Source organism: Zootoca vivipara, chromosome 3, assembly GCF_965207765.1.
Source record: "Zootoca vivipara chromosome 3, rZooViv2.hap1.1, whole genome shotgun sequence".
Classification (NCBI taxonomy): Eukaryota; Metazoa; Chordata; class Lepidosauria; order Squamata; family Lacertidae; genus Zootoca; species Zootoca vivipara.
Genome location: NC_142586.1, coordinates 65092935 through 65105570, shown reverse-complemented (window position 1 = coordinate 65105570; position 12636 = coordinate 65092935). Strand labels below are relative to the sequence as shown.

The 12636-nt window shown below is 43.0% G+C and overlaps 1 long non-coding RNA gene across 1 annotated transcript; it reads left to right on the top strand.

Annotated features, from left to right (window-relative positions):
* The first annotated feature begins 9719 nt into the window (after positions 1 to 9719).
* Positions 9720 to 11079, top strand: LOC148686279 (uncharacterized). Its single transcript, XR_015949336.1, has 2 exons — positions 9720 to 9971; positions 10539 to 11079. It is a non-coding gene; the product is annotated as an uncharacterized LOC148686279 (long non-coding RNA).
* Positions 11080 to 12636: the final 1557 nt, after the last annotated feature.

The following is a 12636-nucleotide window of genomic DNA, read 5'->3' as shown; positions in this document are numbered from 1 at the left end:
GTTCAGGGAGTTGCTCTCAGGTTCAGTGGGAAATGTTATCCTATTGTTTTTGTTGAAATGCCAGTATGGGTGGCTTTTGTACATGGAATGGGGTGAGGTGCCACCTCATCTTTTGTCTCACACAGCAAAATAATTTGGGCTGGACCACAGTTTGTGCTTTTATCCACCTGAAGTGGCGAGTGTTTGTCATACTACTTGCCAGGAAGGAGAGGTTGAGTGGACAAATGGTCCTGAGAAGAATGGACAGGAAGAAGCATGGATACCTTATCTTCTGCTGTGCTCTTTCATCTGGCTCAGACCAGATGTCTGATCTTGACTTCATTTTGCCTGCCTCTGCCTGTCTCCACATTAACTCTATGGCTACAGGCTCTGTCTTATTATTTGGTGCCCTTTGATGAGTTACCTTAGACTTACCTGGTTTGCTGGCCTGGATCCATGGGCCATGGGCAGCTCTGGTGCTCCCTCTGACTCCTATTTCAGCTAACTTCTTGATCTGAAGTGAGGGCACCCATGGCTCTCTGGATGTTGCTAAAACTACCATCCCTAATGATTGGCCATGCTGGCAGGGGCTGATGGGAGTTGGAGTCCAGAAACATCCGGGCGGGGGGTTTACAAGTTAACTACCGCTGATCTAGATCCTAATACAGACTGAATTTAACTGGGTGATGGCCGGGGCCATGGCTTAATTCCTTATGCATTGTCTGCATTTTTTTTCTTGTTTAAAAGGGTGTCATGAATGTTTTCAGTGACGATGATGAAGGCTCACCAAGTTTTATAATGAGAAATCTTACAAAGCTGTAACATGCATATTTTTCAGTGATACAGTTAAAATTCATTGAAAAGGGAAAAGAAGATGAACGATTTCCTGGCTAGGGATCAATAAAGCTATTTGAGAGATGAAAAGCATCCAACTGTCCTTTCCCCAAAGATCTTCTGTGGGATCTCAGCTTCCTCTCTATCTCAGTTCAAGCTGCTTTATTAAATATCAAAGAATATTTTTTTAAGGTTTAATCAGTTCAAAGGAAAGCAGCAAATTGATTTAACCTCTTCCCAGATCTTCTGCACATTGGGACACATTTCCCCATCAGTTCTCACGGAACACTAAGCAGAAGAAATAGATAGTTAACAAAATTGAGGCCAGCTTGCAAAGCACATGTAGCACAATGGCTGCTCTCTGCATGTACGCTGTCTACAGTGATGCTTAAGTAAGTGTGCCGAGGATTGCAGCCTTAACCGCTTTCTTATTGCTCTAATAGGACACAAATCCTCACTGTACTTACAAGTCCCAGTTATCTCACAGAGGGATGCATATAGAGGCACAGTATTCATAACAAATCAAGTTGCCTGCTTGCAATCCTACAACACCTTGAAACTCTCCAAGGAAGTGGAAGTCACAGGAAGTGGCAAGCAGCATGCTCCTCTGTGGTCCGGATCTGCTGCCCCTCCAGCTGCCCACCTAAAGCAGGCACCCCCAAACTTGGCCCTCCAGATGTTGTGGGACTACAACTCCCATCATCCCCAGCTAACAGGACCAGTGGTTAGGGATGATGAGAATTGTAGTCCCAAAACATCTGGAGAGCCAAGTTTGGGGATGCCTGACCTAAAGCAACTGGCTCACTCAGGTGGATGATTGCAAGCTCGGAGGTCACTGACGATTCCCATGCTGAGGACTCATTGCACCAAGGGGCGCCATCCAGAATGACAATCGTTGTCAATAAATAAATAATGCCACACACCTATACCAGTTGGTATCTCATTCTTGTCATACCTTTTCTCTATTTCCACTGCCCCTTGGGACTGGTAGAATGGAAACCAGGAAGACCAACAGTAGAGGCAATGACAGGCAGAGCCGCTCTGGTTTTGCCCGCATCCTCCTTCCACAAGAGCAACACTGAGGCTAAGAAAGAAGAAACCAATAGGCAGTGCTCCCCCTGTACTGGATGCAAGTAAGAAGTCAAGCAGGTGGGGTCTGGCCGAGGACAGGATGAGCTTAGTAGGGCAGTGCCCCATTCACCCTAATGGCCCAGCCTCCATTGCTTCCTTTTCTTATGGGTTCCAAATCAGATTCCTGCAAGTAGGGCTTTCATTGTGGGTGCTCTGGCCAGCAGTTCAGCCTTGATGAAAGAGCATTGGTAGCCCATAATAGCCAGTTGGTGGTGTGCCTTTGTGGGAGCTAAGATGATCCCAAAAGGTCGGGTGATGGTCAGAGGGATTGGTATTTCCCCATACTGATTCATCACTTTGTTTTAATCATTGAGTAGGAACAGAAGATTTAAGAATATGAAAATTACATGCCATAGCAGCTTTTAAAATGAGGCGTCAAATGTGGAATTGCTGGTGTCAAATGTTTTTATCTTCGGTTGCTACTCCCATCTGTTTTGTTGCATGTTTCTGTTGCTATAGCCTTTGGCTAAAAGCAATGAAAGTTCTCTCGTGTCAATCTATATTGCTTCTTTAAACATTTTTCTGTTCTGCTGGCAACACTGACACACCAACAGTAAGGGTTAATTACCTTGAATCTACGTGCTTTCTTGTTCTGCTAACCACCTTTCATAATCTCTCTCCCTCTCCCACAAAGGGGCTTGGTATAGTTTGTGACAGACTGTATGCTAGAAACACTTTTGGGGTGGGGTGGGGTGGGGTGGGGAATGCCTTAGGCTTTTAAACCTTTTTTCTTTTAACCTCTCCTGATACAAACACATTGGAAACACATGTTTAACACTCTTGCTTCCCAACATGGCTTTACCGTAACTATCAGGGTTGACCTTTTAAAGAATGTAGACTAATTCTTAATTGCTGGCATAGGCCTGACAGAATAGAAAAGTTTTCAGAAAGCGCCTGCGGAATTGCTGTTGGCAGAGTATTCCACAATACTGGGCCGATGACACTAAAGGATCCATTTCTTGTTGTCAGATGAGCCTCACCAGTTCAAGGAATGACCAGCGATGCTCCTGCAGATGATCTCTGTAGTTGCACTGGGATAAGGGGCCAGGCCACCCCTGACGTACCCTGGGCCTAAGTTGTTCAGGATTTTGTAGCAGAAGGACCTTGAACTTGAACTTGGCTTAGTAGTAGATGGGCTGCCAGTGCAGATGTCACACATTGTTGGCCAGGTACCCCCCTCAGCAATCTGGCTGCTGCATTCTGCACCAGCTGCAGCTTCCAAACCGTTTTGTTCTAAACAGAAGTAATTCCAATGTCATTGCAAGCATGATACATTCATAGACACAATGGCTCTCATCTGCCAGCTCTAGTGGCACAGCCATCAGTGACCCCAGTACCACTACTCCCCGGGTATTTCTGTAGTTGGGGATGAAATCCCCATATGCTTCTCACAACCACTGTTTTATGAGCGCAGCACACAAAGGCGAGGAAAGGAAGCAGATCAACACAGCAACCACATAGCGTCCTGGGCACACAGTTCACACAACTCTGTCTGAAGGAAAGATAATCAGCCAAATGAAGGGACTAGGACACACAGCAACAGCGGCCACGTACCCATACACACAGTGCTGCGTGCATCCCATTAAACCATAGTTTTAAATTAAACTACGGTAATGTGAAGCAGCAGGGTGCTAGACCATACTGCTTCAAAAACCTTGCTTTGCTTCTCCCCCACCAGAGGAATATGAAGAAGGAACAAATGAAAAGTCAGCCTTTGGTATGCTTCCTTCCTGGTGTATTGAATAAAGGAAGCTGGGAGTAGTACTGTGGTGGCCTTTGAGCCGCTTGCAGCAGCATATCGGTCATTTACTTTAAACCATAGTTTACTTTAAACCAGGGGCGTACCCAGGATCAAAACTAGGGGGGCAAGGGGCGGGGCCAAGGCACGGGAGGGTACGCCCATGATTATAAGGATATAAATATTTACACATCCAGTAGGGGGAAGGGGAGAGGGGTTCTATTAATTTCCAGCTAGCCATATTTCAAATACCTAGTCAAGACCTTTTCTCTCTATTTCTCTGAAGTATATCAGTATTTTACAGACGGGGGGGGGGGAGCAGCAACATATTTACAGTCTTAGAGAAACAAGATAGCTGGCAGTCTTCTGAACAATTTGTTGCAATTTTTGGTTAAACAGATGGTACCCGGCAAATCTATTACCCGTGCAGGGCAACGCCAGGACCCCGGCGGAGCGCGCAGCCGTGGGCGAGAGTGGCGCTGCTGGTGGGTAGAGGCAGAGGAGCACAGCCCAGCGGAGCGCGAGTTCGGCGTTCCTGCCCGCCGCGCCCTCCAGCTTCCCGCCGCGCTCTCTGGTTCCCCGCCGCACTTGGCCTTGCTGGAGGGCATGACGGGGAGCTGGAGGGAGGATGCGGCACGGTGGGCGGGAACGCTGAACTCGCGCTCCGCCGGATTGTGCTCTGCCTCCGCCTCTGCCCACCAGCCCCGCCGGCAGCGCCACTCTTGCCCACAGCTGCGCCGGCCCTGCTTCTAGGGGGGCAGCTGCCCCCCCGCCCCGCGCTGGGTATGCCCATGCTTTAAACTTTCATTTAAGTAATGTGCAAGCCAGACCACTGGCAGCAATGGCCTCCAGAGGCTCCCTGGGTTTGGAATCAGGAGTTTAAGCCCACTAGCAGAAAAGTAGGGGAATTCCTCCAATAATCTTTTGCATATCTCAAGGCAGGAGGTAGAACCAGTCATGTCAGGGGCAAAAGACCTCCAAAGGCTCAGATCCACACTACAAAGGCCACAGAGTTTTCATCATGACTTGAATTATTTGACCTAGGTTCAGGTATGTAGGAATGCCAAGGTTTGATTATCCAAAGCATTGAATCACATTCATACTTTAATCATATTTGAATCACTTTCATATTTATCTGATTAGTCTTGGCTGCCCATCAGTCAGGGAAGAAAAATTTTGGCCAGTGAAAAGAATGCAAGAGGTGGATCACAGAGGCTTAGAAAATGCAAGGTGAACTTTAGGAAGAGCAGAGGTTGTATTGTTGCTTTGACCAGAAAACTCTTACAGCACAACCCTATCTATGTGTACTCAAAAATGAGACCCACCGAGTTTAATGGAGCTATAGAGGTAGGTAGGTAGCCACCACCAATTCATCCCCCATCAGTGCATATATGAAGCTGGGATTCTTTTGCCCCAAATACATGCATCCCTTTGCACACTCACCAAATCTCATTTGACAGTTTGTTGCCCCATTCACCCAATTTGGAGAGAGGCTTTTGGAGTTGTTTGTTAAACAAGGAGTTTTCAGAAACCTGAGTTTTCTGCATCTAGAACAATTAACTGGCATCTGTAAACTTAGCTCCCTTACTTGCTCAGTCTTACACTAGTTCATTCATGAATGTTAAAGGATATTGGTCCCAAATCCCAATACAGATACTTGGGTGTGCGGTTCATTTCCACTGCTTGCTTTCTGCCCTTTAAACAGTCATGAATCCAAAGCAGGATCTGTCCTCTTTTCACAGAGCCATTAAGTTTATTCAGAATGCTTTGATGATGGACTGTAAGTATGACAATCATGTAAAGAAGAGCAGGGAAGCACTGGCAAACCAGGCACCCTCTGACATGTCACCTTCCCTGTCTTTATAGCTTTCCCCCATTCAAAGTGCTAAATCCTGCATACTCAGGGTCTTAAATCACATGTGGGGAACCTGACTGATGGCCAGCCAAGACTAAGAATCAGATAAATATGAAAGTGATTCAAAGTTTTGGATAACAAAACCTTGGAGTTCCAACATACCTGAATCAAGGCCAAATATTTCAAGTCATTCTGAAAGCTAAGTGCTTGAATGCTCTGTTCTATTAACATGTTGGGTTTGAGTCCCAGAGCTTGCTCTCTTTGGCCTTTGACATGGCTGGTATCCCTCCCCCAGACATGCAAAAGCTTATTAGAGGCAATGCCCCCTTCCCCCAGGCGTTGCCACCACAAGTGCAGGAGGCTCCCCATTTCAGAAGTCTGCTGTTCAACTTATGAACGGCTGTAAAAATGGGGAAGGTGACACATCAGAGTGGGTGGTCCTGCCAGCACATCTTCCATGCATGTTTAATTGTTTATCCTCACAGGAGGAATGCTCAAATAGGACTTTTGTCAACAATTTTTTTAAAGCTGCAGTGCACCCATTTCTGTGGGTCTTGAGGCTCCCAAATATCATAAAAGTTTAGCAACCCCTCTCTTGGCTGAAGCCATTCCAATTCATCCTCAGCAAGCCTTGTTCTTCTAAATGTTTGACAATTCTAGCTTTAATCATGCTTCTACTAAATTTCCTTGGACAGAAGTTAGGCTCTGTAATTTCCCAGCTGTCCTCCTTGTTAAAAATTGGATTCACTGGTTTGCAGTCCTCTGATAAGGGAGCCGATGTTAATCATATGCTTGCATATTTTTTATTAAAAGACACGTAATTTAACATTTCCACCTTCAACCCTGTTGCAAAAAATAAGAGCCATTTGGCATCACCCAAGTTATAAACAACCGCAGACCTTATTTCTCTGCTGTGGGGTCTGTGACCTATCCGTGTCTTACATGCATCCACTTCACATATGCTTGCCTACACCTAGCAACTAATTGTAGTCTTGTTAGCTTTTCATTTTGTCTGTTTGTGCCCAGGTTACATATGTTTGCAGGCAATGTCTGCCTCATTTGCAACCTTCCTTTAATGAGCTGATTTGTTTGAAACTTGACTATTGTCTGTTTACAGAATCTGGAGGGCGAAGTTCTAATCTGCCCAAACAAATAATGTGGCTGTGCTGAAGGAAGTGGTTGGTGTTGGAAATGTTCTTTGGATATATGAGCCTCGGGCAAGCATTTCACCCTTGCTTGGGGTGGGTTGGTGGCCAATGAGGCTGAGAGGGATAGGGGCAATTCCATGATGTCAAAGCTAAAGTGAGCTCAATCCTCTAAACCACTACAGAATTTTTCCTTACCAGGGTCCATTAGGTAATTTTAGCCATTGGATTTAATGGTTTTATGCCCTCCCTGGACTTAATGGACATATGGGGCTGCCTCCGTAGATGGTAATATATATTGATTCACTTATTTCAGTGGTAAGGCAACTTTCCTGTATTTGGTGGTGGTGGGGAGGTAGTTTCCTCCTGCTTATGCTGCTAAATGGCGCCCTGAACTCCTGGTCTGAGTGCATCACTACCAAGGGCAGGTTGGCCATCCAAGCAGGAATTGTCCTTGGCAAAAGCAAGTCTCCTGAGGCAAAGCTGTGGAAACGCTGTGCATATGGACTAAAGACTCCAGAGCCCACTTTGGCCCCACACATGCAGTCCTTTTGAGCAAATAGGGCTCTGTGGCCAACACACACAACATGCGGTTCTTTCTGTCTCTGAATGGCAGGAGCAGAGTTCACTTCACAAGCACATCCAACCTATGAGCAACAGGTGGATGCTGTACCTTGCTACCTCATTGTAAGGGGCTGTAAGAGAACCATACCTTTCGGATGCAGAGCACCTTCAAAAAGATGGTAAAATAAAAAATGGGCCAAAACTTAAAAGCCCTCAGATTCCAAAGGATTTGGTCTGGGCCCATAGAATATACACGAAGTAGAAAGAAGCATTTATTATTTTATTTAGAAATATTTGTCAACCACTCAATCACAAGACTCCCTAAATAAAAGTATTGTTAACACAGCAAACTGTTTAAAAAAACCCCAACTGGAATACGTAAGATAATTATCAGTAACACATAGATAAAATCAGTACAACATTTTAAACAAGCATAGATAAGCATGTAAAAATGCAGTGCTTTCTATAAAGATAATTGAAAGAAAATTAATTACAGTACATAGCATTGCAATCGTTCAAAGAAAACATTCCATAGCCTGCATGGTTTTCTCCTCCACATGAAGAAATGAAGTCCGAAAGCTGACAAACGTACTACTAATCCCTGCTCTGAATACATCCAAAAGCTACACAAGGGCTTTCCAAACTATGTGTCGTGACACGTTAGTGTATCGGCTGCGGTGTGTACGTGTGTCATGTGAATACTCCTCGCTCTTCTCCCGGGGCTGGAAAGGGGTTAATTTAACCTCTGGTTTCCTAGTAAAACTGAATCACTGTGTCGCAAAATGACGCGTGTCTAAAAAGTGTGTCACCAACATGAAAAGTTTGGAAAGCTCTGAGCTACACAGTAAGGGGTTCGGCGGGTCAAAGTTTGTGATTCAAAGTAAACATTCACTCTGAAGAAAGGAGAGGTCAGTTTTTTGAAACCTCCAAACCTGTAAAAGTAGAGGACATGCGGAAGAGGAAATGCCTGATCCTTTAGTATAGAGCATCCCACCAGTCCTTGTCTTGATGACACAGCAGGCTGAGTGGCAGAACTAGCGACTAAATGGCTAATGGCTAAAACAGGGTGACTCAGATCTTGATTTCAGAAACTGCACTGCCTAATAGCCAGTGATATTCTAAAATACTATCTAAGTCACTGCTCAAAGACAAGGAGAAACAAGAAATAGTTAACTCACTGCCTCCCTGATCCACAGTACCACAATCCTTGTGATAGCAATAATTGAACACTTCAGCATCTTCTTGTAGGCGTCTATTTTCCCAGCATAATCTGGTCTTCTCTGAACTATTCTACAAAACTGGAAACAGGACTGGGTAGCCAATATGGTACCCTCCAGGTGATGTTGGTCTACATCTTCCATCTTCCCGACCATTGGACATGCTGGCTGGGGCTGATGGGAATTGTAGTCCAACAAAGATCTAAGGGCATCACATTGAATGAAGAATTATGGAGAGCCTTCTCCAACTTTTGATGTAAGGTTGCCATGCAGATAATTATTTCCTTGAAAATGGGCTTAAGGACAACAGCTTCTTCACAAATATTACTTCAGTGATCACCACAACAGCCCTAGTAAGGTAATATGTGTGGTGTTACTATTATCACTATTATTTCAACCAATAGTGGCCTATGTTGACAGTTTGGGATAAGAACAGTTGCCTTCTGGATCCAGTAAGTTTTCTGTCGGAGGGCCCTGGAGCTCATGCATAGAGGTGCTAAAAAGTACTAGAATAAGTAAATGACTTAACCTCCATTATGTGATGGGGAAAGTTATGTTTTGAAGATGAGAAATGAGAGGAGCTTTGCCTATTGTGACCAGTTGTGTGAATTTTGCATGGCTCTTTTCTGGAGCATTTCAGAGAATTCACACTAATCTCTTAGTGTGGCATCACCTACACTTATAGTCTTTCCGGTACGTCCTTAAAACATTTTTGTTTCAGCAAGCCTATCCAGGTATGCAGAATTTACATGTGCTTTAATCCACTGTATTGCTGATTTTAATTAGTTGTTGATAGTTTTAAAATACCTGCTTTTAAATTTCTTTCATTGATTTCTTTTTGTAAACCATTCGGAGGTCTTATTGCTATCAAGCAATATATAAATTTTGTTAGATAAATTAATAACATAAATAAAATCTTCATTATGAAGATTCAGTGGACAGCATTTGTTACGGGTGGTGTTCATTCTGCCCCCAAAGAAACAAGTAGCCAAATACTTTGTAATAATGAACACCAAGAAATATTGTTAGCAAATGCCCCATTGGTTATTCAGAGGCTATGTCTGTACATACTCGGTACCTCTTGGCTCCAAATATGATGATCATTCAAACTCGGAACATCTGCCTTAATTGTGCCAGTTCCTGATGCTCCATGGGAAAAGGGCTGAAGTATTTTATATCTTCATGTCATAATCTCTCAATTATTATTTACACAACAGGCAATAACTGTATTTTATAAGTCTCATTTCTTCTCTCAGACAGGAAATACCTCTGCTTACTCTTCTCATAAAGTATGACCAATGATCTCAGCAACAGACACATTTGTATCTCCGATCTGCTCTGACATAGAGCAAACAAGATGTGAAAATCTCATTTATTTGGAGGAAATCTGTCTATTTTCCAGGATGCTTTGAAGGCTTTAAATACTTTCCCCTCCTGGATGAAGAATGGGGGCCTTTTCAAGCAATCGTGTTTTAATGTAAACACTGTGCAGCTGTTAACTCAGAAGGGTGAGGCCCAGTAATCCTTTGTGAAGGGGAGCACAGTTGCTAAATCAGGGAACTGTCATATTTTGTTCCTGGTAAAATGCAAATACATACCTATTTTAGCACTTCCTTTGTGAGCATAGGTTATATTAGAGCTTGGATTGCATGAATCTAATGAAGACCTTTTTCTTCTTGTCTATGACATCACCAGTGACCAAGCAGACGAGTCCTGCTTCCATTTCATTTCATTTCATTTGTTCTTTTTTCTTTTTGATAATCTTTATAATATATGATAATATCTGAAATATTTAATAGATTCTGACAACTGAGTTGCAACAGTACTTCATAAGTGCTGTGTTAGCTTCTCACCGTTCCTTGAATCAGGGAATGTCCCTTTGAACTAATGAAAAAATATTAGATTAGTCATACTGATGTTAAAGTTTGATTTTGAAATGCAATTGTCAAAATTTATGCTCAGTTCTCACCATCAGAATCTGAAGTGCTACGTTTAAAAATGTGCTGGTCAGAATTTAACTTTTAAAAAAATGTTTTAAAAAAACATTTCTGATTTGGTTTTTTTAAAAATTACAGTTATAAAATCGAGCCACTGTTTTATGAAATTCTTTGAAGATAGTCACTGGGAAAGCTGGAAAGATTTATGATAAATACATTTCTGGATGTATTTTTTAAAAAGAAGAACTTACTGATATTATTTTGGAACTTGTCCAATGCGGCTCACTCATATACCTACCTGCTTTTTACCAGTTCAATTATGGGAGCATTTTTATTTATTAATAAAAATTTCATCCCACTGCTAGACAAGGCTCTTCCGATAAGTGAAAATGAAAGAAAAACACATACCATTGAACAATAAGAATGTACCAAACAGAGGTTAAAAGGAGTTGCAATATGTTGTGTTGTTATGTCAGTAAGGACAATATAATGATGATGATGATGATGACGATGATGATGATAATTTTATAGACCGCTTCACAACATGAAGCCACTGAAGTGGTGTGCACAATAAAAAAGCAGAATAAAACACACAAACATATGTTCTAAAAAATAAAACCAACCATATAATTTTTAAAAACACAACAGTTTAATCAGAAATAAAAATATATATTCCACAGATGACTGGGTTGCATTCTTAGGTGAATATGGATCTCTGCTCTAATGGGAGCTTTTGCCCAAGCAAAGAGTAGGTGCAGGATGCCCTTTATCCAGATTGGGACCCCAAAAGGGAACATAGGCTAACCCCTCCTCCCCTGATTCATCAAACCCCATGTAATTTGGCCCTGACCAGGTTTGGAATCCCACACTCAGCTTCAGCTTTCAGTTCCCACAAGTTTTCATCTGTATGTGAAGTAAGGACATAACTGGCAAGGGCACAGCAAGCTATAGAGCAGAATTGGATGTGTCACTACAAGCCTTATCTAGCAAATCTGTGCATTGATTGCTACAGCTAAGATGGTATCAGGAAGCATTTCGGAAGTAGGCTGGGCAGATGAAGTACCCAGGATGTCCCCAAGCCTTTCAATGATCTTGTGATGAGATATGCTGACTTCAGATTCATGCATAATGGAAAGTGCTGGGATGGGCAAGGAAAATGTATTTGATCTAATGTGGCGACATGTACATGAATAGTAAGAGTGATGAATGGAAACATTCCCAAAGTGGCAGGTATGTAAATTGAACTGGGGCTGAATAAATTAAGGGAGGAGCTTCCCCATTCAAGTATTTCCAAAATGCTATGAAGCACTTGACTAATTGGGCAGAGCCCTGTGGTAAGTAGGTGGGTACTGGGCAGCCCTTGTGAGAAGAAAGAGCATGAGGGGTGGAGCATCAGGTGTGGTCAGTTACTCACAGATGTCGGAATCTCTTCTGAAAAAATTGCCACAGGTAATTAGCCAATATATCTGTGAACCTGGATTTTTATACTACCAAAAACAAATGCAGGGCTGGCCCACCCATGAGGCCGGGTGAGCCGACCACAGGATCCATGGGGCAGCGGATCCCAATGTAAATCTTTATTCCTCTCTTGCTCCTAATGTAGATCTTCTTTCACCACTTCTTCCCTAGCCGTAGGGGACACCATTTGGTGGTTTGCCTCAGGTGGCAAAATGTCTTGGGCCAGTCCTGAAAGAATGTGTCCACACACTGATAAAATATAAAATGGGAAGGGGAACTGTCGATTATATATCTCATATCACTTTCCTTTGAAGGTTGTTCTTTTAAACTTCACTATGTGGGCAAAGATTTGGGGTGGGGGTGGGGAAATACAGCATGTTACAGTTGCTTCTCACAATTCAACACACACTGTACAGTAATGGAGAAAGGCAATTACTTTGGATTAATTTTTTCCCAAATGCAACCCTACTTCTTTTATGGAATGATCAGGAAAAAAGAAAAAGGTGCATCCCAAACAGCTGGGTGATTACAAGCCTGAATTAAAGCTGTCGTGCTAAAAAGAATTATGTTCGCAGATCATGGGGATGCTTTGGGAATTCAGATAAGTAAGATGTTTAGTTAAGAATTCCAGTCCTATGTATGGTTACGCAGAAGGAATTCCTTCTGGATTATGTGGGAGCAGGGCTTATTCTCAAAGAACTGCAGCATAAAGCTATAAACACAACTGGAAGGTAATAAACAATCATACTCTGCCTTTTCTCGACATGTGAACCCCTTT